Source organism: Rhodnius prolixus, unplaced genomic scaffold, assembly GCF_049639745.1.
Source record: "Rhodnius prolixus isolate KJV_2025 unplaced genomic scaffold, Rpr scaffold_35, whole genome shotgun sequence".
NCBI lineage: Eukaryota > Metazoa > Arthropoda > Insecta > Hemiptera > Reduviidae > Rhodnius > Rhodnius prolixus.
Genome location: NW_027411629.1, coordinates 331,540 through 358,251, shown reverse-complemented (window position 1 = coordinate 358,251; position 26,712 = coordinate 331,540). Strand labels below are relative to the sequence as shown.

General features: G+C 33.6%; 2 protein-coding genes across 2 annotated transcripts in view; one reads left to right on the top strand and one right to left on the bottom strand.

The window, feature by feature from the left end:
• LOC141459957 (uncharacterized) overlaps positions 1-25,200 on the bottom strand; it is an 89,676-nt gene extending 64,476 nt beyond the window's left edge. Inside the window, exon 1 of the mRNA XM_074139521.1 lies at positions 25,063-25,200. The gene's annotated coding sequence lies outside the window, so the exon portion shown is untranslated. The remainder of the gene's footprint in view (positions 1-25,062) is intronic.
• mim (missing-in-metastasis) overlaps positions 1-26,285 on the top strand; it is a 159,191-nt gene extending 132,906 nt beyond the window's left edge. The window contains exons 15-16 of the transcript XR_012461662.1: positions 24,508-24,646; positions 26,084-26,285. The gene's annotated coding sequence lies outside the window, so the exon portion shown is untranslated. The remainder of the gene's footprint in view (positions 1-24,507; positions 24,647-26,083) is intronic.
• The last annotated feature ends 427 nt before the right edge of the window (positions 26,286-26,712 follow it).

Genomic DNA, 26,712 nt, shown 5'->3' with positions numbered 1-26,712 from the left:
TTTATTTATTATTAAAACTGTCCGGTAGGACAGTGGTATATTATTAAAACTGTCCGGTAGGACAGTGGTATAAGGGTTGATCGTCAAAAACTGCACGAAAGAGCGTAACGTTGAAAAACACCCAACTTTGACAATTTTTTTCTCTTTTTCTACAAAAGATAAAATTCCCAAATTTTCTTTAAAATACAGGACAAATCCTCCTTTATAGCTGTAATTTTTTTGCAACAACCCAGATCTAATAGGTTTCGAGAAAAAAGTTGCCAAAAATGAGCAAAAACGGCTTTTTCAAAAAATGTTCTTGTTGTTGTTACCTTTTTTGTAAACAACGTAGCGCCTAAACGCGCGAACCGATTTTCATGAATGAGGTGTCATTCGATTCGGAATTTTATGTAGATGTGCCTTTTGGGGGTCTCGATCCTGTACATCGAATGGGAGAGGAGTTAGCCCCCTTTATGTAAGGCCCCCTCCAAAATTATTACTAATTACAGTTTAAAATGTTAAGTATAAGGGTTGATTAAACGCCAAAAGGTACACAAATCAGCAAGTACCCAACATTTCATTAATACTTCATTAATATTTAAGTAATTCTACTGCATTAATTTTCATTAATAAGTTATTTTTTAGAATTTATTAGATGTCACAGACCCTTATGCTGGCCATTTTCGTCTACAAAATATATGTTCAAGTAGCACTGTAGATTGACTGTAATATCTAGTTATCTATAATAATGAAACTATTAATTACAGGTTAAAAAGAAAAACGTTACAAAAAATAAAAAAAAATTATGAGGCTAAAAAATTCAAAACTTTCTTTTAAAAGAAACTTCACCAACATACATCAATGATTTTCAAAAATCGTCGGTTTAAGTTCATTCTTCGATTAAAGTAATTGTTATTTTATGAAGTAGTCAAACGTTTATAATAATTATCTGGCTTTATCGCAAGTAACATAGTTTTCTTCAATTACATTCTCAATGTAGGTATTCATCCCACAATGTTGTATATATGTAATATAAAGTAAATAAGATATGCATATTTTTAGGACAGCTAATTATTCCAGTATTTTACTATAAGTAAAATTAGGGGGACTAAATTAAATTACAATCGAGAAATCAATAATTGTTGTTGAATAATCTACTTGTTATAACTGTGTGTTATTTGTGCTCACGAATATTTCGGTAAGACGAATTCAAGGCAGTAGCCGACTCTAACTTTGTATTTTTCTACTTTAACATGCATGTACATATTTATGTGATTTATCATAATTATAACAAAAAAATATTATAAATGAAGTGGCCAGCATAAGGGTCTGTGACATCTAATAAATTCTAAAAAATAACTTATTAATGAAAATTAATGCAGTAGAATTACTTAAATATTAATGAAGTATTAATGAAATGTTGGGTACTTGCTGATTTGTGTACCTTTTGGCGTTTAATCAACCCTTATACTTAACATTTTAAACTGTAAGTTTTTGTTAAGGAGATTTTTGTACCTTTTGGATAGATTTTCCTTTTTGTCTATTTTACAAAGTTACATATCTGCTTTACAGATTTTTTTAAAATTTGGAATAAGCAATTCTATAATTATAACCTGATAAGGTGTTAAGTCGGAACCGTAACTACCACTGGAGAGATCTTTTTAAAGAATGATTATAGTTGCGGTCCCCCAAACCATCCCCAATAACAATGTTTTTTAAAAAGCGTAGGAAGGTATTTGTACGTGAATATCAAAATTAAACTGCGATTTCAGTACTTCCTTTTAAGAGGAGTAAGAAAAATAAACTACGATTGCAGTACTTCTCCCTAAAAGGCAAAGAGGCAAAGATTTTTTAATCGAACGACAATTCATTGATTTAAATCGGTTCACTCATTGATTATTTAAACGATTGCAGTACTTCCTCTTAGTAGGTGCAGGAGCATCAGCAACGTAGAGGAGCTTTAACCACTTATTCGAGCTGAATTTTATCAAAATCGTACTAAGCGTTATAGAAATATTGGTAATAATAGTTTTAGAAAGGGCCTTATTTGGGTGGGGCGAACTCCCCTCCTTATGAGGCACGGCGTCGAGACTTTTAAAGTGCAAATCTGTACAAAATTTCGATTCGAATGACACTTCGGTCGGTTCACGTGTCGATAATTTGAAACGATTGCTATACTTCCCCTTAACAAGTGTAAGAGCTGATCGCCGCTTTAATGTTACGTAGGGGAGCCCTAACCCTATCATCCTACCAAATTTTATCAAAATCGGGCCAAGATTTACAGAGTAATTAGTAATAATAATTTTGGAGGGGGCCTTACATTAAGGGGGCTAACTCCTCTCCCATTCGATGTACAGGATCGAGACCCCCAAAAGGCACATCTACATAAAATTCCGAATCCAATGACACCTCATTCATGAAAATCGGTTCACGCGTTTAGGCGCTACGTTGTTTACAAAAAAGGTAACAACAAGAACAAGAACAACAAGAAGAAGAAGAACAAGAACAAGAACATTTTTTGAAAAAGCGGTTTTTGCTCATTTTCGGCAACTTTTTTCTCGAAACCTATTAGATCTGGGTGGTTGCAAAAAAATTACAGTTATGAAGGAGGGTTTGGAGTAAGATTTAAAGAAGATTTGGGAATTTTATCTTTTATAGAAAAATAGAAAAAAATTGTCAAAGTTGGGTGTTTTTCAACGTTACACTTTTTCGTGCAGTTTTTGATGGTCAACCCTTATACAACTGTCCTACCGGACAGTTTTAATTACTCAGTAAATCTTGGCCCGATTTTGATAAAATTTGGTAGGATGATAGGGTTAGGGCTCCCCTACATAACATTAAAGCGGCGATCAGCTCTTACACTTGTTAAGGGGAAGTATAGCAATCGTTTCAAATTATCGACACGTGAACCGATTTTCATGAATGAAGTGTCATTCGAATCGAAATTTTGTACAGATTTGCACTTTAAAAGTCTCGGCGCCGTGCCTATAAGGAGGGGAGTTCGCCCCACCCAAATAAGGCCCTTTCTAAAACTATTATTACCAATATTTCTATAACGCTTAGTCCGATTTTGATAAAATTCAGCTCGAATAAGTGGTTAAAGCTCCTCTACGTTGCTGATTCTCTTGCTCCTACTAAGAGGAAGTACTGCAATCGTTGAAATTATCAATGAGTGAACAGATTTAAATCAATGAATTGTCGTTCGATTAAAAAATCTTTGCCTCTTTGCCTTTTAGGGAGAAGTACTGCAATCGTAGTTTATTTTTCTTACTCCTCTTAAAAGGAAGTACTGAAATCGCAGTTTAATTTTACTATTTACGTACAAATACCTTCCTATGTTATTCAAAACGCTTTTTCAGAAAAATTGTTATTGAGGATGGTTTTGGGGACCGCAACTATAATCATTCTTTAAAAAGATCTCTCTAGTGGTAGTTACGGTTCCGACTTAACACCTTGTCAGATTATAATGATAGAATTGCTTATTCCAAATTTTAAAAAAATCTGTAAAGCAGATATGTAACTTTGTAAAATAGACAAAAAGGAAAATCTATCCAAAAGTACAAAAATCTCCTTAACAAAAACTTACAGTTTAAAATGTTAAGTATAAGGGTTGATTAAACGCCAAAAGGTACACAAATCAGCAAGTACCCAACATTTCATTAATACTTCATTAATATTTAAGTAATTCTACTGCATTAATTTTCATTAATAAGTTATTTTTTAGAATTTATTAGATGTCACAGACCCTTATGCTGGCCACTTCATTTATAATATTTTTTTGTTATAATTATGATAAATCACATAAATATGTACATGCATGTTAAAGTAGAAAAATACAAAGTTAGAGTCGGCTACTGCCTTGAATTCGTCTTACCGAAATATTCGTGAGCACAAATAACACACTGTTATAACAAGTAGATTATTCAACAACAATTATTGATTTCTCTATTGTAATTTAATTTAGTCCCCCTAATTTTACTTATAGTATAGACAATTATTACCTATTTATTATTATAAACGTTTGACTACTTCATAAAATAACAATTACTTTAATCGAAGAATGAACTTAAACGGAAGATTTTTATTTAAAAATAAAAATAAATAAATAAAATAAACAAAATCATTGATGTAAGTTTTTTATAAAAAGAAGTTTTGAATTTTTTAGCCTCATAATTTTTTTATATTTTTTATAACGTTTTTCTTTTTAACCTGTAATTAATAGTTTGATTATTATAGATAACTAGATATTACAGTCAATCTACAGTGCTACTTGAACATATATTTTGTAGACGAAAATGGCCAGCATAAGGGTCTGTGACATCTAATAAATTCTAAAAAATAACTTATTAATGAAAATTAATGCAGTAAAATTACTTAAATATTAATGAAGTATTAATGAAATGTTGGGTACTTGCTGATTTGTGTACCTTTTGGCGTTTAATCAACCCTTATACTTAACATTTTAAACTGTAAGATTTTGTTAAGGAGATTTAAAGTCTATTTATAAATGTTACCTAAAAAAAAAAATAAAAAATACAATAATCAAAATAAAATAATCACCTCTAAAGCCATCAACCATGCCCACAGACCATCGGCGGAAGTGATAATAATAAGCTGTCTTTATTTATAAATATACATAACGACAGATACCCTTGGTGTAAAACCATCAGAGGAGAGGGGTATTTTTATTAGAAAACAGAAAAATATAAATAAATGTTTTCCTATAAAATAACTTAAAATCATTTTCTGGTGTAATATAAACCTTATGCTACAATAATACAAAACTAAATAGAAACTTAAATAAAATTTAATTCAGCCACCAGTTGTTGCCTATACTTAAGAGCCATCCTACAATATTTCAGTACTAAATCCCACTTCTTTCCGTTTAAGTATTCCTCTAATTGGGCCATTGATAAAAAATCCTTTTTAAAATACAATCTTGAAATACAGACTCTTTTGTGTTATACATTGAACATATTTTTGGAATTTCACTATTGTATCTTTTATAACTTAAATTTAATAACTCGGCTCTTATCTTTATAATTAGGCTTATATCATTTATATTGAAATTGTTATTAAAGTAAGATACCTCATCTTTTAAATTATAATTTAATAGCTTATAAGTCACACTAAATAAAGAATTCCTTGCCTTGATACCAGCTGTTTCCACGATAGTTAACCTAATTCTGTCTCTAAGTTTTACAAAGAACTTTTTCCATTCGTTATAACTAGGGAACGGATTCGTATGTATTTACATATTTTTTTCTAGGCAATTTACAGACGTTTTTCAACTAGAAGTATTCATACTGACACTTTTTAAGCCGTTTGAGTCTACTTTTATTTCACATATTTCCACATATTTGGATGTTATCGCATATTTATACATATTTGATTAAAATAAATAAATATTTCTACATATTTAATCAAAATATGTACATATTTTTCATTTTGGGCATATTTTCATAATTGGGAGGTGGTTGACAGGAACTGTGAACCACAGACTGTAGGGCTGTGAATCACAGTGGGTACAATGGTTATTGTAATTTACACAGAATGCTGCTAAACAGTGACGGGCACTTGTTAGTTCTTTGAAGTTGTCTGACGTTGTCTGTTCTTTCAGCTCGTTCGTTGAAGTGTCCAATTCATTTCGTTCGGTCACTTAGTGTATTCTTTTTTGGGTGAAATGCCACGAACATCGGCCTCAAACAAACAACTGGTTGCTAAATATCTTCGCGAGTTTCCAGCAGAACTTTTTCGAAGTGATGGAGACATTTTGTACTGCACAGCTTGTGACAAGCGCGTTTCTTGCTCTCAACGTTCCCAAGTCACCCAACATATTGCCACCGGATCGCACATAGAGAATAAAAACAGAAAGAAAGAGAGGACGTCCTATCAAGCCTTCCTTACATCTCCATCATCAAGTAAGTCTACTCTGAGTACAGATCTGTGTCGGGCTTTGGTTAGAGCAGATATCCCTTTCCACAAACTTAAAAATCCTCATTTCAAAGGATTCTTAGAGACCTATATTGGGAAAAAAATGCCTGACGAGAGCACTCTGCGGAAAAACTACCTGGAAGATATCTATAAAGATACACTAACCAAAATTCGAGAACGTATCAAAGATGGACCGATTTGGGTGTCAATTGATGAAACCACTGACGTTGAGGGCAGGTATATTGCCAATGCAGTTATTGGAAAACTTGACAGTGATGCTGATGTGGATTCAAAGCCATTCCTTTTGAACTGTGAGGTTCTCGAAAAATGCAATCATTCCACCATTTCACGATTCTTCGAAGCCTCAATGCATATCCTATGGCCCAGTGGAGTTTTGAACGAAAAAGTTCTTTTGTTTCTCTCTGATGCTGCCCCCAACATGGTCAAGGCTGGGCAATCTATTCAGGTATTTTATCCTAAGATAATTCATGTGACGTGTATTGCTCATGCCTTGCATCGAGTAGCAGAAACTGTCCGATCTTTGTTCAGTGACGTAGATTCCTTAATCTCCTCGGTTAAAAAAGTGTTCTTAAAAGCACCAAGTCGCATTAAAATGCTAAAAGATCTCTATCCAGACTTGTGCCTTCCACCAGAACCAATATTGACAAGATGGGGTACTTGGCTGGAAGCAGCTCAGTATTACTATGAAAACTACAATAAAATCAAGAATGTCCTTTCACATCTCGAAGACGAAGCAGTAGTGATAAACACAGCCAAGTCTTTATTCGAGAAACCTAATTTAAGGAACGACCTTGCATTCATTTCTGACAATTGCGTATTTCTTGCACAAGCCATTACCCAACTTGAGTCCCAAAATGTTCGTCTGACAGAAAACGTGTCCAACGTTAAAAAAGTCATCAAAAAGGTGGAAGGAATACCTCGGAGTAAGGGAGATCTGATCAGATCAAAACTGGTAGAAGTACTGAGCAAGAACAAAGGGTGGGAGACCATCTGCCAGATTTCTGATATTATCAGTGGAACAGAAGTCACCTCAGAACATCGTGTACCCTTTACAACCAACGAGATAACTTCTTTCAGCAAGGCACCTATAACATCTGTAGATGTTGAACGATCTTTTAGTCGTTACAAGTCCATCTTACGCCCAGATCGTCGTCACTTTACGTTCCAACATTTGAAATTTCATGTGGTTGCAAACAATTTCGAAGAGTGAAGTTTTCAAAATTGAAAATTTAACACATCTTTTTATAAATAATAAAAATGTTCTTTGTTGTATAAATCATTATAACTTGTAAAAACAAATTATTTTGTTCCTAATAAATTATTATAAATTGTAAAAATGTTCTTTTCTTGTATAAATAATTATAACTTCCCCCCCCCCAAAAAAAATTCCATTTTCATAAAAAAAAAATGTCCATTTTACTTAAATATTCCAGAAAATATTTTAAGAAAATCACATATTTTCCACATAATTGACGAAAATAAATGCATATTTTAATTAAATATTTGGTATTTTTAAATACATAAAAATCCGTTCCTTATTCATAACCGATTCACTTGACCGGAAATAGAGAGGAAATTATAAAAGCCATATTGGAAAATTAGTTCCTAAATTACACACTAAAGTGCACTAAAATTGTAACGCTAAGTTTATGCACTTTAATTAAGTTCAGCTTAATTATTTGTAATAGGGCGTATAATTTAAACTATACACCATTTTCTTTACAAACTTTTTTGAAACTGTTATAACTTCAGCTAATGCTTAATTTAGTGTAAAACTTAATTACGGGCTTTATTTACTAGCTGAGCTTTTTTTTTTTATTTTATTTTTGTAAACTTGTAGCGTGTTGAAGTGTGATGGAATTAAGCTTTGAAGTCGCTGGCCCCCCATCTGGTTGTTATTGTAGAACATAAGTACATAAAGTTCCATAGTTTAATCCAACTGGTCGGCCCTCCAAAGTTTCTCAAACCCATAAAAAGCTAAACTTTTGTTATTTCTCTTTGAACTCATCTAAACAAAAGCCTTATGAATGCTGATGAATCTTTCTTCTTTTCTTTAAAGCTTTAGCATATTTTAAAGTTTCAAAAAATAAAGTAACAACAATTAATTTGTTAAAATTAAAATTAATTAATTAAATATTAATTAAATATTTGGCATTTTTAAATACATAAAAATCCGTTCCTTAGTTATAACTATTGTTTTTGAAATCATATACTAACCCGTACTCATTATTTAAATTTTGAAGCTCCCGATACCAATATACACCTCTCTTGATAAACATACAGAAAATAAGTAGATGCTAAGAATCTGCGGCTTGAAAACATCTGTCAGCCAAAGGTAGACGCGTTTTAAAGAGATACCTATGGTAATTACAAACATACAAATAAAATAATCCATTTTTTATATAAATTAAATTGAAAAAAAAAGTACTAAGGAACCAACCTATTGCCTTACTGTTGCATTTAACATTACTCGGAAAAGATCAACCTAATGATATAATCATCACATTAACCATCTTCATTCTTCAATATGATATAAGTATATATGAGGTGAGGTGGTGCGTAAATTTAGACAAGAATATCCCAATTACCTGAACTGGGTAGTAAAACGCCCAGCAGAAAATTCAGGTCAGGGGTTCCTGACTAAAGAAACTATCTCAAAAAAAATAAAAAAAAAAATTAAAAAAATAATAATAATTCAATAAAACTAAAAGTTATTTCTAAATGTAAATAAGTTGTTTAAACCGGAGTTTTTATTGCTGACCTGTTAGTCAAATAACTTTGTTGAAATATTTCTTAGCAGGTTCTAAATTAAGGATAGGTTCCTTTAACTTCTTTTAAAATGCTAACTAACTGAGAATATCAATTGTTTGTAATAACGGAGGTACTGGTAAGCTTATTCTCGAAATACAGATCTCTTAATCTCTTGGGTTAAATTTAATTTTCTGTTTTAATAAGTTTCACCAGCCATTTTAGAGTAATATTTAAAATTTATAATTTAATATGGGCCAAACCGAATTTCAGCCAAACCAACAAGCTGGGAACAGACCTATCTAGGAAAAACAGTCACCCCGTGAATACCTTGTACAGATCTTCCACTATCTAATATACTCGTAGAAGGGAAATGTAACATAGAGCATGCCAATTTGTCACATTGTACACATCTATCATCAAAGGGGACAAGTGCATACAGTCAAAACTAACAAACTAACAGTCAGTACAATTTACTAACATTCCATTTATGTAATTTTAAAGGGAATTATAAACAATCCTCTAACTACAGTGTACTGAGATACCATTGATGAAATATTAACGCAGTTCATCTACGGCTCTTGTTAATTACTCAAGAGTTAATTACTTAGGATGGCTAGCGTACGATCTGAAGAGGCGATCCCTCTAACCGCTGCCCGCCAAGGCAAATGGCACCTAGCAGTAGCTGGTCAATAGTCACGACCCGGACCAGACTTAAGTCCCATACCTATTTAATAATCTGGCCTTAGATCTTTATGAGTATAATAGGTCACTAAAATAATCAATAAAAAGTATCGCACAGAGGCCGGGTCTAGTGCAGGCTAGACAAGAGGAAAAAATGGCCACTTCTGAGTACAATATTTAGCACCTGTACAGTATTTAGAGGATCTAAAACATTGCCTGAAGAATGTTATTAATTGAAACCTTTGTCCTTAGAATGATTTTAGGATAGTTCGGGGTCCGCCCAATTCTGCTGTGGCCGCCACGGCACAATATTAATTTAAGTCACTTTCTCCCGCGTGTAGTTGCAGTACTCTTCTTGAATCAGTCTCAGTGTGTAGGTAACCAGAATAAGACTGACTGATTCTTGAATTATAACTAGTCGTATCGAGGGGAAATCTCCCAATATTTAGTACGTTGTTTTTACACTTTCTAGCGACAAACATTCTATTTGACTGGTGGCTGCACGAGTGCCCTTCAACTCGTAGAACTCTTTAAATATACACGCATCAACTTTCCCTTTTTGCAATTCTAATTGACAAATTTTCTACTAACTAACCATTCTAGTTGTGCTTTCAGTGTCAATGAAAAGCCTTAAGGACAATTTAAAGGTTTGGTTATTATTTTAGAACTCCTTCAAATTATTATTATAAGTATGCATTTAACAGGAATGACATTGAACAATAAAATAATTACGAGTAAAAGCAGACAAAAAAAAATTCTTGCCCTCCATAGGATATTAAAATAATAATTAAATTCTTGTATTGAAAACAGTCATAAATTTGCCTGATGCTCCATCGAACATGTTCACCTTTTTCAAATTTGACTATTCACAAAATAAATAAAAACGCTTATCCTAGTATCTTCTTTCCTAAGCTGATAGATAACCATGTTACGGGAGAAATTATAATGTATCGAAATAAATCGTGTCTTTCCTAAAGATTACAAAAGAACAAATTTCACTTTCTTCGCATCGATTAATTGAATTAAAAGAAGATTTGAAATAAAATTAACCGACTCTAATTTCAATTACTTTTTGAACAAAAAATGTACTTAACTAATAGGAATTTATTAAGGGCCTAAATAAAATAGTCATTCTTTTTAAATATGGCCGCATATCGTTCAATATCAATCCTTGAAGGCTTTCTATAGCGTGTTCAAGGCAGGCCTAAATATCGTCATCCATTTCTCTTCTCTAATAAATAAACTCATCTTCAGATACTTCAGATTAAGAATGGAGCTTCTTAGTTTAAATAGTGTACCAGTCGCGCATTATAGATGTTTTGTTCCGCTGGGGAGCAGGAGATCACTTCCACTTTTTGAAAGAATGTGCAAAAGTAAGAGAACTTTTCATTCAAAAATATTTTAACGAATTAGTAAAATCTATGATCATTTACTGTGTGGAAATCTGAAGATCTTACATAAATCTGTTTTTGAATTACAAATTATACTAAATAATTGTTGTATTTAAATCTGTCTAATTGTATCTGACTAAATTGCATCTATTAGTGTAATTTTTGTAAAAATTTTGGTTATTAAGATAAATATCGACCTTTAAGGTAAAAGATATACCACTATTTTGGATTTCAGATTTATATTCCATAGTTAGCAGCATGACTTCATTATGATATTTCTTCTAAATTTATCTGTTAAAGGATCACATTATCCGCGAATATAATTATTTTCACTTTAGTGTTGTCAAATAACACCTTACCCTTTAGAGGTTTAAAAAGATCATAAAAAAAAAAAAAAAAAGCAAAGCAGAACACAACCACTGACCATATTAAAGAAATTAGAAATAGAGTCTGGGCTCTCACAGTCGGTTTTGAATCCCCAAAAGACCTATTCTAGAAGTGCAATAATTTTATAAAAATACCGGAAATTAGAAAGTTTAAACGTAAGTGAAAATTAAATTTGACAAAAAACACTTACTCCTATCTAGGGGAAGTATGGCAATCGTTTCCAATGATCGACGCGTGAACCAATTTTCATAAATGAAGTGTCACTCTTATCGTAATTTTGTACAGATTTGTTCCTTAGAAGTATCGACGTTGTGCTTCTTAAGGAATTTGCCCCACGCAAGTAAGGCCCTCTCTAAAGCTGTTATTACTAATATTTCTATAACGCTTAGTCCTATTTTGCTAAAATTTAGCACGAAGAAGCGACTCTAAAGTGCCGTCCTGCTCTTACACCTACAAAGAAAGAAAGAAAGAAAGAAATACGTTTATTAATGTCCTGGGACATTAGTCCCTTAAGGACAACAAAAAGTATATACATAAATTTAATAAACTAAAATTTCTCTTCTGAGTTGCTGCCAAATTAATATTTACAATGTATACAGAGTAAAACAAAAAGATAAAAAATAAAACTAAAATTCCATTTCCGTTTTAAATATATACACAAATAAATACATAAATAAAAATGTTAACTTAAAAGAAAAGAATAGGTCTACTGCTTACAATATAATAATTATATAATGATAATAGTAACATTAATAACAATAATATCAATAATAATAGTAATAGTGATAGTGATAATAAGTAGAGGAAAACATGACAAAATAAAGATAATAATTGGAACAAAGAAGTAATAATAGTAATGATAATAATAACTTTAATAATAAATCACTGATTTAGATAACTTTTGATAAGATGTTCGTATAAATGAGGTTTAAACGTATTGACAGACTTTGCACGCAAACCAATCGGAAGTGAGTTCCATAACCTGCAAGCTTTTAAATAAAAAGAATTTTGATAGGTTGCAGTCCTAGGTGTGGGCGTGTACAACTTTGTATCCACTTGTCGAGTGGTTCTCAAGTGTAACTGTTCTTTGCTACTAAATAGTGAATACAGATAATCTGGTGCTCTATTTTTGAACAGAAAATAAATAAAGGCACCTAAAAAATATTGCCTTCTGTATTCAACATTTAGCCAGTTCAGACGATGGCAATAAGGAGTAATATGTTCATCTCTCCTGACATCAAAAATGAAACGAACACCCGAGTTTAGAGCTCTTTGTATCCTTGTATTCAGTTCTGAAGTCAGGTCCAAATAAACAAGACAGCAATAATCTACATGCGGGAGGATGAGTGTTTGAACCAACTGCTTTCTTAGTGACACAGGCAAGATTTCTTTATGGTACTTCAGTTGATACAGAGCTTTGTTCATTCTATTGACAACATCACCCACATGATTATGCCAAGTTAAGGTGCTATTGAAGGTAACTCCCAAAAACTTAGCAGAATCCACATAAGGTTCCCCCAAGGGGGAAGTATTTGCAACCATGCTGTATTCGTAGTTTGAATTCTCTTTGCCCGTTTATGGAGAAGAACTGTAATTGCAAATTATTTTTCTTTCAACTCTTTAGAAGTTATTGTGATCACAGCATGTTTTCTCTTACATCCCTTAAGAGGAAGTAGTGTTATCAAAATTTATCTTTTTTCTTTTATTGGAAGGTACTGTTAATTGCAATTTTCTTTCTATTATCTCCTTAATGGGTTGTAATAACTTGTGCCAGTCTTTTTTATCCTAGATCTTCCAACTAATTATACCCGATACCCGTATATTTAAAAAATCATTGGATATATAAAATTTGTTCCAACCAAGGAACAAAAAGAAAAATCTATCCAAAAGGTACAAAAATCTCTTTAACAAAAACTTTAAAGTTCAAGTGTAAATGAAATTAACGTTAAACTCTAAAAGATTCTCTAGAAAAGTAACAAATGAGAAGGGTGAAATAGTACAACAACCTACATAGTGTTTTGTTTACATTCAGAAGTCAGATATTACCAGGTAGTATACATTCATTATGTAAGATGTCCGGTCGAACCTTACATACAGAAACCCATACAGTGTTTCAAGTGTTTGAGATTTGGCCATGTTAGTAAACAATGTAAGGGTACATTGCGAAAGTGGTTTGTGTTCGGAAGAGCACGAAAAGAGCAGAATGTAACAACCTTAAATGTGTACACTGTGGGATGGCCCATTGTTCACTAAAGGTGCCCAGAAAGAAGAAAACAAGATAACATTAGAAACATTATGGGCTCTGAGAATCTCTCATTTCAGGAGGCAAAAGAGCGTGTGAATAAATCATACGCTTCTGTCACTACACTGCCATCTCTTAATTCAGTAGACGAATTCTCTTTTCTAGCTTCCCAGCCTGTGGAAAATATTACAATCCCATCTTATCAGCCTAAACGAACTCGTATCAATTCTCCTCCTAAACCGCATTTTTCTCAAAAAGAAATAAGGGAACAGCTCATGAATGTGAGTACCCCAAAAGACACTCAAGGTGGTATTATAGGCGTGAATCCCTATTAACCTGAAATTCATAAAGAAAGAGATATACAACTCTCAAAAAATTGGATTTGTGAAATAGTATGTTCTGTCATAAATAATTTGAAATCTAATTTTATAAAAGAAATTAATGAAGCAGAAATTTTAAGATTGATAAATGAGAGAGCTGAAGTTTATCCATTGGTGTAGATGTAGGTCCGTATGAATGTACACATGGGTTTGTATGACGAATGGGTGCAGGGGCATCTGTGTGTAAATAGTATATTTGGAAGATAAGTGATAAATCAACTACAGTCATTAGTTTTTTGTTTTTTTTTAATTAAGGCGCGTCAACATCTAAGGTTATTGGCGCCCGGAGCTTTTTTCAGTGCACTTTACCGGACAGTGTTCTCTCGTTACAGACAACACTGTCCATCACCGGACAGTGAGCTGTAAGAAGCTCCTAGGAAGAGAAAATCTAAGGGTCAGCAGCTGGATTCGAACCCGGTACCTTCGCGTGGGAGTCCAGTACGCTAACCGCATAGCTAATCTCTTCCCTACAGTCATTAGTATATATATATTCAGTACTTTAACCTATGCAACAACTTGGAATATTGCAGTGGAATGCTAGGACTGCAGTTGCATACAAAGGTTCGTTAGAGAATTGTTCATCCATCTATAATGTGAATATTGCTCTTATTTCTGAGACGTGGGTCAAACCGAATACCAATATGAAATTCATGAATGTGGTACATCATTCGCGTAAGGACGGAAAGGCGGGTACCGCCTTATTAATTCACAAATCTGTTCCATTTATTCAACTAAATAACTTACCTGTAATTAAGGGCGTCATGTCTGTTGGTATACCTATTCCATTTGATTCGAATAAAAGTTTATCAGTAGTCTCTTGTTATAGACCTCCAGAAAATAATATCTCTTTTCAGATTTGTGATAGGTTTGTTAAGTACGAGGGTCGTTTGAAAAGTCCGTGCAAAGTCAGTGAGATAACACTACTGGCGCGTATCGAGGTTATGTTTAGTTAATAGCATCTCTTGGATGAACACACACCAAGTTTCAGCCAGATCGGTCTATTTCTTTGTGTTTGGCATTCGTTTGAATCGAGGAAGTCGAGTGATTTTCAAAAAATGGACGAAAAAGAATTTCGTGTGTTGATTAAACACTACTTTATGAAAGGCAAAACGCCTGAGGAGACTAAAGAGAAGCTTGATAAACATTATGGTGACTCTGCACCTTCGATTAGAACAGTTTATAAGTGGTTTCAAAATTTTCGGAGTGGCCATATGGGCACAAGTGACGCTGAACGTTCTGGACGCCCTGTTGAGGTTACTACTCCAGAAATCATTGATAAAATCCATGATATGGTGATGGATGACAGAAGAGTGAAGGTGCGTGAGATTGCTAGTGCTGTGGGCATCTCGAATGAACGGGTACGTAATATTTTGCATCAACATTTGGACATGACAAAGCTATCCGCAAGATGGGTGCCGCGATTGCTCACGCTTGACCAAAAACGAAATCGTGTGAAGTGTGGCAAAGGACGGTTTGCAGCTGTTCCAGAAGAATCCGCAGGACTTTAAGCGTCGTTTCGTCACTGTGGATGAAACATGGATACATCACTACACTCCTGAGACCAAAGAACAATCTAAACAATGGGTTACCAAGGGGGAATCTGCGCCAAAAAAGGCGAAGACCGTTCCTTCGGCCGGAAAGATTATGGCGACTGTCTTTTGGGATTCGCAAGGAATAATCCTCATCGACTATCTGGAAAAGGGTAAAACTATTACAGGTGCATATTATTCATCGTTATTGGACCGTTTGAAAACCGAGCTGCAAGAAAAACGCCCACGATTGGCCCTCAAAAAAGTCCTTTTCCATCACGACAACGCACCAGCTCACACCTCAGCAGTTGTGGTCGCAAAATTAATGGAAATAGGGTTCCAACTCGTTTCACATCCCCCCTATTCTCCAGACTTGATTCCCTCGGACTACTATTTGTTCCCGAATATGAAGAAATGGCTGGCGGGAAAAAGATTTTATTCAAACGAGGAGGTGATTGCAGAAACGAATGGCTATTTTTCAGACTTGGACAAATCCTATTATTCGGAAGGGATCAACAAACTAGAGCAGCGTTGGACGAAGTGTATAAGCCTAAAAGGAGACTATGTTGAAAAATAAAAAAGGTTTACCCCAAAAAATTAAGTAGTTTTTATTTTTGCACGGACTTTTCAAACGACCCTCGTACATTCCTGAACCGTGTGTTTTCGGGAGTGATTTCAATGAACATCACACCGCCTTTGTTTCTAGTTTTTGTGATAGGAAAGGCAGAACACTTCTAAAATTTACTGAGGATAACAAATTAGTTTATATTAATGATGGAATCTTAGTAGGTAATATTTCACAAAAAATAAAATCAGCAATAGAAATCACCTTCTATTCCCCCGAAATTAGTCCTCTACTTAAGTGGTACACTCTTGAGGATCCTCTTGAGATACACTCTTGAGGGCTCTGGTCATCTACCAATAATTTATGAAACTGAAAATGTCCCAAAGTGGAAAATACATAAAGCTAATTGGGAAGAGTTTACTTTTCATATGGATAGCGGCTTATCTCTCATACAGGGTATGAGAAAATTGATTATAAAGGTTTCATGTCTGCCCTTAATAGAGCGAATAGGATTGCATTACTTCCGCAGTATAATGACGCAAACATCAGTGTCAATAAAAATATGAAATCGTGGTTGACTGAAGAATGTAAAAAGGCGATTAGTAATAGAAAGTTGGCATTTTCTAAATACAATTCCCACTTTGGAAAATTTTCTAAATTATAAACAAGCCACCCACCGGCGTATGCAACAAAAATAATTAAAAAAACAAAAAAGACTCGTAGAAAAAAATTTTGCTCCACACTAAATAGAGCCACCCCCGTCAAGGTCATCTGGTCAAAAATTAAGAACTTAAAAAGTGTACCTGCGAAAAGTGGCCCCTTAATAAAAGGAGAATGGGTGCTAGAATTCCTTAATAAAGTGGCCCTCTCCCTTTGTACAAAATCGCTTGCAAGTCGAAACTACCCTCAGTACTAGTAGTCATGTTCATCCTCTACTGCAATATTTTACAATAAATTAAATAAAATTTGCTTTTAAACAAAACAACAATACCTGTCCTGGAAAAGATCAAATACATTATTGTATGCTTCTTAAAATGTCTACATCATGTAAATGCACTCTATTAAAATTATATAACTCATTTTGGAGAGAGGGCGCCTTCCCGGCGGAGTGGAAATAGTACATTGTCATACCAATATTAAAAAATAAAAAGCCAAAAGAAGAATCTTCTTCTTATAGACCGATCGCGTTTTCTGGTTGTGTAATGAAAACAATGAATCGCATGATTAAAAATAGATTAGAACATTGGTTAGAAACCAATAAAGTGCTTCAGAAATCTCAATTCGGCTTTAGAAAAGGGAAATCGGTACAGGATAATTTAGCCAAAGTAATAACAGATATTAAAATCGCATTCTCCTCTAACAAAACATTATTAGCTCTGTTCTTTGATATTTCTGCGGCTTACGACAATGTACAGTTACCTGTACTCTATGAAAGATTGTTGTCTGTGGGTCTACCTGACCAGTTTAGCTCCAATATTATCTCCATTGTCAATATACTGCGAAGTGATAATTACGTATGTAAGAAATATCTGCACAAAATAGGTAAAGAGGCATCTGCTCTTTGTACAACTGACTGTCCAGAAGACATGAAGCACATTGTCATGATCTGTTCCAAATTCGCATCCAATAGAGACCTGCTTTTTAAAAATATAAGAAATCAATTGCCAGCTAATATAACATACCTTAGCTTTCTAAAGAACAGAAAAGCTTTCGATGAACTGGTCCACTTCATTAACAGTCTTAAGGCTACCCTAAGTAAAAATTAGGATCTATGAAGATAATTTTCTGGCTAATAGTGTAAACTGATGCCAAGGGGAAAAAAAGAAAAGAATTTCAAGGTCTCTGTGAATGGTTAAATTTGAAACGTAGAAAGGAGCATTAACTATTGTACGGAAGATTTTGGATTGAAGAGATTGTATTCTTTGGAGATTGGAACTTTTATTTGAACCCTAAAGTTCAAATCTTTTATAATGTTAGGTAAAATTAAATCATCATTTATTGAAAATCTTAATTTGCACAACATATGTGTTTTTACTTGAATGTATTGGAATAACTTTAACCGGCTGTAAAGGTGATTAACATGTGGTTTGTGTTTTAAGAACATTATTAGTATTCAGAATTGTGTTTAATTTGGTATCTGGTTTTGGGTTTTGGATTCGGAGAGAGATAAAATGTGAAAATGTAGTGGATCCAGATCAAAACCAGGATAATATGCAACGGAGTTTATTCTCTTATAACTCAAAACTCGTTTCTACAAACAATACATATTTGTACATGTGTGAATAATAAACGCTAACAAAAATTAACAATTTTAACCACATTTTATCCCTCTCCGAATCCAAAACCCAAAACCAGATACCAAATTAAACACAATTCTGAATACTAATAATGTTCTTAAAACACAAACCACATGTTAGTTATTCCAATAGTCCAAAATGGAAACACATTGTGCACTAAGTTAGTGTAACTAATTAAATCTGTGTAGCTCTAACCACCTGGAATTAATAACATTTTTAACGAAAAAAATGTAGTGAAAAACGACCGAGAATAGGAACGTGGTTTATATGAACTTTTTCTTCGCAGACATCCCTATGACAGCTCAACTGGTACACCCGGTAAGAACAAGGAAAACTAAAATGACAAGTTGTAACTGTTGCAAACATAAGAAAAATTTAATGTACGAGATTCTATTCACGTGTAACGACCAAAATATGTTCAATGTCTAGTTTCTCTTCTTCCGAAATCATCTGGCTAGATGTGCCTGTAAATATAGTATTGTACTTTTCAACATCAACCAGAGAGATGTTTGATTCTAGCTGTTACTATAAAAATGTGCTGCGGTCAGAGCCGCTCGCCAGATTTGGGCCGGCAATGTGTGAAAAGTGGGCAAATTAAGGCCGTTAGTTGGGTTATACAAGCGCCGGAAAGCTGTGTAATCAGGGTTGTATAAACGGCATTGCTCTAGTACACTCAAGTCTTAATTAGCTTTATATAATCGAACTACACTGGCGGAAAATTACATTCAAAGAATAATTGTATCGATTTGATTACACTAGCATGGAGAATTACAGAGCTTTCACCTCATTTGTATATATTCTCGCTGGGAACGCCTCGTATGTTAATTGGAATTTTACTTTGGGCTCAGCAAGTGAAGGTGATTCACTCTGACCATTTGCCAATTCCAATTCGTGGCAAAATCATTTTAAAATCTGACATGAAGCGGTTCAGCTTTGTGTTGCCATATCTTTACATAGGCAAACTTCCTTAATTTTTTTTTTTTTTACTTAAGTTAGTGCTTTCAATTTAGGGCACTCTACTACGAACAAACTACACATTTATAGACTGAATATTGACACTTCTGCATCCTCCGAACCAGTGCCGTCCAAGGCCTACACGGGGCCCCGGGCAAAACTAAAATGCGACGCCCTCACAATAAATTGCTTTTTAATTACTTATTCTCTTTTTGTTTTAATTGAAGTAATATATATATATATATACTAATTAAATGAAAAATAGAGCTATTATAAATCAAGATCCGCATTTTTTCTTAACAAAATCGTTGAGTGCTTTTTCCAGTTATTGCTATTCTATTGACAATTTTTATTGTTAGATAATCTTTCATGGAGCATTGACGGCTGTCTACCCTTGTGGGTATTTCTTTTTTTTTTTCAATCAATTTCAGCTTGTAATTCTATAATAACTAAGATGGTCATAACATTTTCTTGCTGTGTATATGGCATATATAAAACTTAAATGTATACAAACCATTTTTTTCAATTAAGCTAATTCCATTTAAATCCGTTTTCGCCTTATTTCAGTGGCAAAACTAAGCACTAAGCATAGTTTTCAGTTCAATGTCTTCGTTTACATTGTAGAGAAAATAGTTAAGTAAATACTGGTTAATATTTTTTTAAATCAAATTACCAACATAATTGAATCCTTCTAAGCGCGGAGTCGGGAACAATTACCTTCTGAACCTCTATAAATTCATTTTCTTTAAATATACAAATAATAATAATAATAACAGCATCTAGTGCCCCAAGTTTTCAGGCCCACATCTACTGTTGCCTAATGCTTCTTCAAACGTGTGGATATGTTGTCTGTGAAGAATAAGTAAGTAAATAATTGTTAATACTTAGAGTATTACAGCTTTCTATTTAAATAATGCTCTTTAAATAGTAAAATAAACATATTTTATAAGTATTGGTGTTATTTTTCAAAACATAACTTCAAATTTAATCTCATTTAGTACAAGTAGAAACCCTGATGATAATCCCAAAATATTTCGCGTTTTTAATTGTTTTTATAACCTAAGTTACCTGTTTATAAAACGCACATTCACAATTTAAAATCAGTTTGCTTAATTAGTTTTTGCAAATAAAAAGGCAGTTAGATTCTCAACTTATATAGTATAAGTACTTATATAGTGAATTCATATAGTAAATCGAGAAAAGCAAAGAATTCCCCTTTAAGGGAAGGAATTAGCTATGCGGTTAGCGTATTGGATTCCCATTCGGAGGTCTCGGGTTCGAATCCAGCTGCTGGCCCTTAGATTTGCTCTTCCTAGGAGCTTCTTACAGCTCACTGTCCGATGATCGACCATGTTGTCTGTAACGAGAGAACACTGTCCGGAGGCTGGAAGTAAAAGAAGTTTCGGGTGCCAATGACCTCAGATGCGCATTAAAAAGTAAATAAATAAAATATTACTTAATTTTTTATCTTAACTAAAACCTATGAGTCTTTATGTGCTTCCAGGGCTTATCGTCTATTTCGCCTGCAATTTTCCCAAAAAATACTTCAATTTAATAAAGGGTGGCCATTTTCGATTGATATGCAAGACATGCAATTTAAAACCGCAGTACAATGTTTCAAAGACGGCAACAATTTGTCTTGAGGGTAGCACAAGGCTACTTGTAACTTGTTAGATCTAATAACTTCCGATAAAAGTTAACAATTAACGGTTTGCCAAACAATTTGTTTACTTTTGAGGATTTCTGTTATCATAAACATCTTAAAACATAATTATCTCCTGTAAATCAATAATTTTGCAACACTCTGTGAGTCTGTGTAATGTTGAAGCCAAACTGATAATAAAACTAGATAGAGGAGTTGGTTAGGCGCAAGAATTTGCATTTTTTACCTTTTTGCATCTCATCTCAGTTTCGATCTATGAGTGGTGAGACTAATACTTGAGGACTTTCCTGTGGCCTTGCAATACTATCACAGTGCCCACTTGCTCTAGTTTAATTGTTTGCTCTTGCCCAACTCTTATGCATGCTCATCCAAGTGCATCAAATAAAGTTAAATAAGTATGCAATTTCAAAGCTCTAATAAACTAAAATTGAAAGCTATTAGTTCTAACTTATTGAATTTTCTTTAAATTTTTATTTTTTAATTATCATTAACTATCGTTGGCTTCAATATAACACAGTTCGAGATCCTTCGAGTACCTACTTTTCATTTTTTAGAAATATGTTATGATAAAGCATTGTTTCGGCTCCGATGTGCTAATCGAATTTGGCAGTTGAACCTTATGCTCCGTTTGAAAAAATGATGCTCCGTTTGAAAAAATGGACAATTACATTTCTATCATCTGAACTTTGGTTGTCCTAATTTACAAACCTTCACATACCACTTTCTCTTTATGTTCTGAAGCTTCCAACTTGTATAGGACTTATTTAATTCTTACTGGCATTTTATACTTTGCAAATTGGTATATTTCATAAAAATGTCATTTTGCAATCCTCACCCCTATTTCAAAACTACTGGACTATTCTAAAATTAATTTTACTATACCTTTATGGTTGTAATAATCTGCACCTTTGCAAGGGAATCTTGAACAATAGAAACAAGATGTGGTGCTATTTTTAAAAAAAGTGAAATTTGGAAGTAAAAAGACAATTTAAATTAGTGAATTTAAAGTTCTGAATAGAAAATTGGGAATTTCACTCTTCTCAATTGTATAGACACTTCTATAGCACTGTATGAAGTGCATTATTACACTGTAATGGTACCTTAGAATAAAGTGTACCCACTCCCCTCTCTAAGAAATGCACTTAAATGATTTAACCCGGAAAAATGATGTAAATAAAAGTGGTAATGGTGCAACTTATGCAACATATTAAAAAAATAATAGATCTGTTTTCAAAGAAGACAAAAATCAAAAGAGTGATAATTCCGCTCATTAAATTGGTACTTACAGTTGAGTAATTTTAATCGCTAACATTCCGCTAGGTAAAATCAGAGTTCCCGCAATTTTTAGTTCTAGAGTTAATGGTTCAAACACCCATAAACTATACATGCCTTCAAGAGCCATGCTTTAAAAATCACTTTTCGAGCAAAAAAACCTCAAAATAAATATTTTCTGTAAACAGTCCAAGAATAAGCTCAGTTTTATCAAGAAATTTGCCGAAAAAAGTACAATTTTTTACTAATTATTAAGTTAATACGAAAATTAGCCAAGATTTGTAACTTTAGCCCAGATGGCCTAATGATTGATTCCCATCTTTACTGAGAAAGTTGGATCTTATGTAGGAAGATTTTTGGGGAATATCGAGGTGCGGTTATCAATAAATAAAACTTTTTTTTTTGCTTTATGCCAACGTTTCCGGTAATTTTTGCTACCTTCTTCAGGGTATTATTGCAATATAAAAAAGTTTGTATTGCTGAACAACAGTTATGATTCTATAGCTCTACATTAAACTTCACAAACTTTTTTATAATACCCTGAAGAAGGTAGCATTCCTTCTTCTTTAAAAATCACTTTAAAAATTACCGAAACGTTGGGATAAAGCAAAAAAGTTGTATTTATTGATGACCGCACCTTGATCATCCATCCCCAAAAATCATCCATCAACAACGGTCGAAATAAACCAAAAACCATCATTATGTAGGAAGCTTTGACTCTGGAATATCCTGCCTTTCGAACATCGTTACACATAGGTGAAAATTATAGGTAAACAGCAGCAAAAATAATAAAAGCAACAGTTTTTTTTCGAAAAATATTCTGTGCAAATCTCAGTCCATGTATCCCAAAGATGGTAACTGGTATAAAATAAATGAAGGGTTATATTTTGAACATTAGCTTTAACATTTTCTATCAAGTTCTAAATTTTGTGAACAAAAAAAAAAAAACTTTTACTTGATTGCGCTAATTTGAAGGCACCATATTCTTAGAACTCTGTATCCAGAAATCTCCAAATTGGAAAGTCTGCGAAGAGCTCAGGATCTCTCAGACTAGTGGATAAAGTGTACTAGTGGGACACAAATCAGTGTGCTACACCTAAGCCGGTCTTTTTACTTTCTCCGTTCACTTTCCTTTACTGTCAAGTAGGGGAGCCAAATACACACCACCTTCTGTTAAGGCTTCAATAACAGACATTTTTCCCTAAACTTGGAAACTTTAATAATTTTTAATTGGCTTAAATTTAGTTTCATGTAATAAGACGGTATTGGGGAGGGGGTTAGCGTGACTCTTTCTAGATCTCTTGCCCCAATTTTTGTTTTAGTGAACTCGAGGCAGCTGTGACCATTAGCGTCGGCATTATTAACTATTCGGCCAATTCTTTATCTGTACTCATTTTAAATTAACATTTCATTTGTTTTTACTAATAATCGGCAAAAAATATTCACACCGATGTATACTTTTTTTCCAGACTATCCTAAACTTAGCTCATTAAATCCACGCACTCAACCCATTCATCTTTCACATAGAGTACTTGAAATTTCTCCACTTCTGTTTGTACTAAATTTTTATCCTGCACCTTACAAAATAAAAACCTTTACCGACATATTCCATCTTAACATACTGAATAAAATCCGTATACATATACCATACTCTTAGACATGTCGCTTTTGAGATATTCTGCTCCACTCACATACACAAACATAAGCATTGTAGTTCCTAAAATTGAAGGAGAAAACTCAATTTCCAAAGATAGAATAGTTAAAAAACATTCCACTGAAAGAATGTAAAAGAAAAGTTTTTGCAAAAAAAAAAAAAAAAAACAGGTTTAAACCTGCAATTTACATATCTAAGATTTTGGTAAGTACCGTTTCATGATCATAACTCAAAATGTGGGACTAGTACTTCAATGAATTGAATTTTTAGCTTTTTTTTTTAACTTTGCACGCATATTGTAGGGCTATCACAATTATTTAATAATATTTTTTCCCTGGAAAATAAATCTTTTTCTGTTTTTTGTCTGGCCAGCATTAAACATTTTTTAAAAATTAAAAAAAAATTATTTAACTTCATAATTTATGTTTACTAAAAGAATGCATTTTAACAGAAGCGAGTGGTCAATACAGCCGCAGAACTCCATGAAATCAATATTCCCTAAAAAACATGATAGGTATAATACTGTCATGTCCGAAATCCTTATAAAAAAATGCTGCAAACTCGAAAAAGTCGTTTCTAAAGTCCTACTTCCGGTGGACTGATTAGAACTTCATCTAATTAGTAATTATGGTTTATTCTTATAAATATTAGGTGTTAGAACTAGTCCTATTAGAGTACTTAAACGACATTTTGGAACACTTGCGTTTATCCTCTTCCTGATAACCCTCGCTTGAATAAAGTTTCCAGTAAAAATGTTCAAATAAAAGTAGTGAAAAAGTAAATTAAAGTAATTGCCTATTTTTTCAGGTGGGCTTTACGTCGAACTACTAATTAGGTGTAGTGGGCGGACAAATAAAAGCAGTGGAACTACAGAAATGTAGTATAATGAACAAGGCTAAAGAAAATCTTTGGAGCAGTTTCTGAAGATATCCAAAGAACCCATTCAGTAAGTATTACTTATATCAAATTAGTACCCTGCGATTTTTGATTTATGAGTTACGGTGGAGGCATATTTCGAGACAGACTGACAGACCGATTAAAAAAGAACTTTTTCGTGTTTCCGGTAAAAATAAAATCAGAAATTTTACTTCCTCGTAAGAGAAAGTAGTTGAAAAAGGAAGGTTAGATGCTAGCAGGTAGGCCTGACATGGTTTTGGTACAAATCTTCATCTACAAGTGGCCACATTACAGTGATTTCTTTTTTTGTTTCTTTTGCCGGCCAATATTTACCGAAATTACGCCAACGATTTTAAGTAGGTGTAGAATTTTTATTTTAAACTTTCTTTCTGAAAATGCAATAACTGGCGTGCTAGTTTGTACAGTTGGATTTTTAAATTGGGCGAAATAAGTAGTAATGCTTACCTCTGGCAGGACGAAATTCTTGGCGACTAGCTGTAGGTTTTAAGTTGGAGTAGAGGTATAACTATTGATACTTAAAGCGGCAGACCAACTGCAAGCATGGACAAGAGAAATCACACAGCGAACGCTGACGGTAGACTGAGTGTTAGCCCGTACACTTCTCAAACGGTCCCTCACTCCCGAAGAGAAAGCTGGTCGCCCAAGGACGCGGCCTCCCCTTTCACTCCATATCCCCGGTTACGCCTCTACTTCAGATTATACACACATCTACAAGGTCCTCCAAAAACTTAACGAGCTGAGAGCATCTTCTCCCCAAACATCAGATGTACTGCTACCAAAAGCCATTAAGCAAAACCAGTCCAATAATTTTGATAGTCTAGTGAACTATGGATATAGTTTGTCGGAAGCGGTTAAGAGTGAATGTTCATAAATTTGCTTTTAAGGAACTTAAGATGTGTATTATAGTTTTTTATTTTCTTTTAGCCCTCATTAAAGGAAGTATTACAATTGAGCAGATTTTCAATTTTGAGTTTTAATCAGAAATAACCGCTGGTCTATTGAGACCAGAAAAAGTTTTTACAAATTGGTCTTTGTGTGTATCCTATCCTGACAACGAAAACAAATTTCTTAAGGTGCTACCAAGAGACGAGACATCAGATTTTGGTCGAAACCAGCCTGCCGGAAGTGCCACCATACAACATAGATTGTTGAGGTTTTGTTTCTTTCTTGAAAACGGCTCCTACCATGTTTTATAAACTTTATATTGTAATTGCCAACGGTACATCCATAGCTTTTATTGAAATACTTTTCCCCGGGAAAAGTTGCCTGCTTAGGGAGCGGTGAAGTTCTCCTCTCCTCCAAAGTGTCGTTTAAGTATGATGTCGGTTCAAGTACGTGTATAATATTAAATATTTATCGACAAGTTATTATAAGATGGCTTCTTCCAGTATTCTGTTACATTCTAGAAATATTTAAGACTAGTTTTTTAGGCCACCCTAAAAAACAAGCTTCATGTTTGTTGCAGGTTCCTGTGTTTCAGCAAGATTTGCGGCATCACATCATCACTGAAGCTGTACTTTTAAGCACTCTCTGTGTGCCAGTTTACGGTACCTCTCTTGACTTATTGACGTTCTCAGATGTGCCTTCACTCAATTAAAATCAGCTGTTAACAAGTAGCTGAAATTACGGAGAACCAGCCTCTAGGACTCCTTGCAACTTAGGTTTGTTGTGTTTTTACCCACTTTTTTTTAAAAAAACATCTAAAAATAATAGATTGGCTTTTATAGTACCATTTTCTCCTAATGATATTTCTGCTTTAATAGAGCTGCGTATAATTACAAACGGAATACTTCCCTAAAAAACGGTTCTTTTTCCAATATTACAAACAAAATAGAACGGCTTCAACATTTTCAAGGCACGAGAGTTCCTCATTGAATCTGGAACCTAATCTTCTACAGATATATCAAGAACTTAAAAAAGTAGATTAGCTTTCCTCAGGCTTTGGTTTTCTTCAGGTTTCCAATAATGTATAATTGACAGTACTAAGTATTTCAGCATTACGGTTTCATTGTATCTTTTTTTCTTGGTTCACCCTTTGATTTTCTAAGCTGTTTTTGTTTATTTTTCCTGGAAATTTAATATTTGTCTAAATTT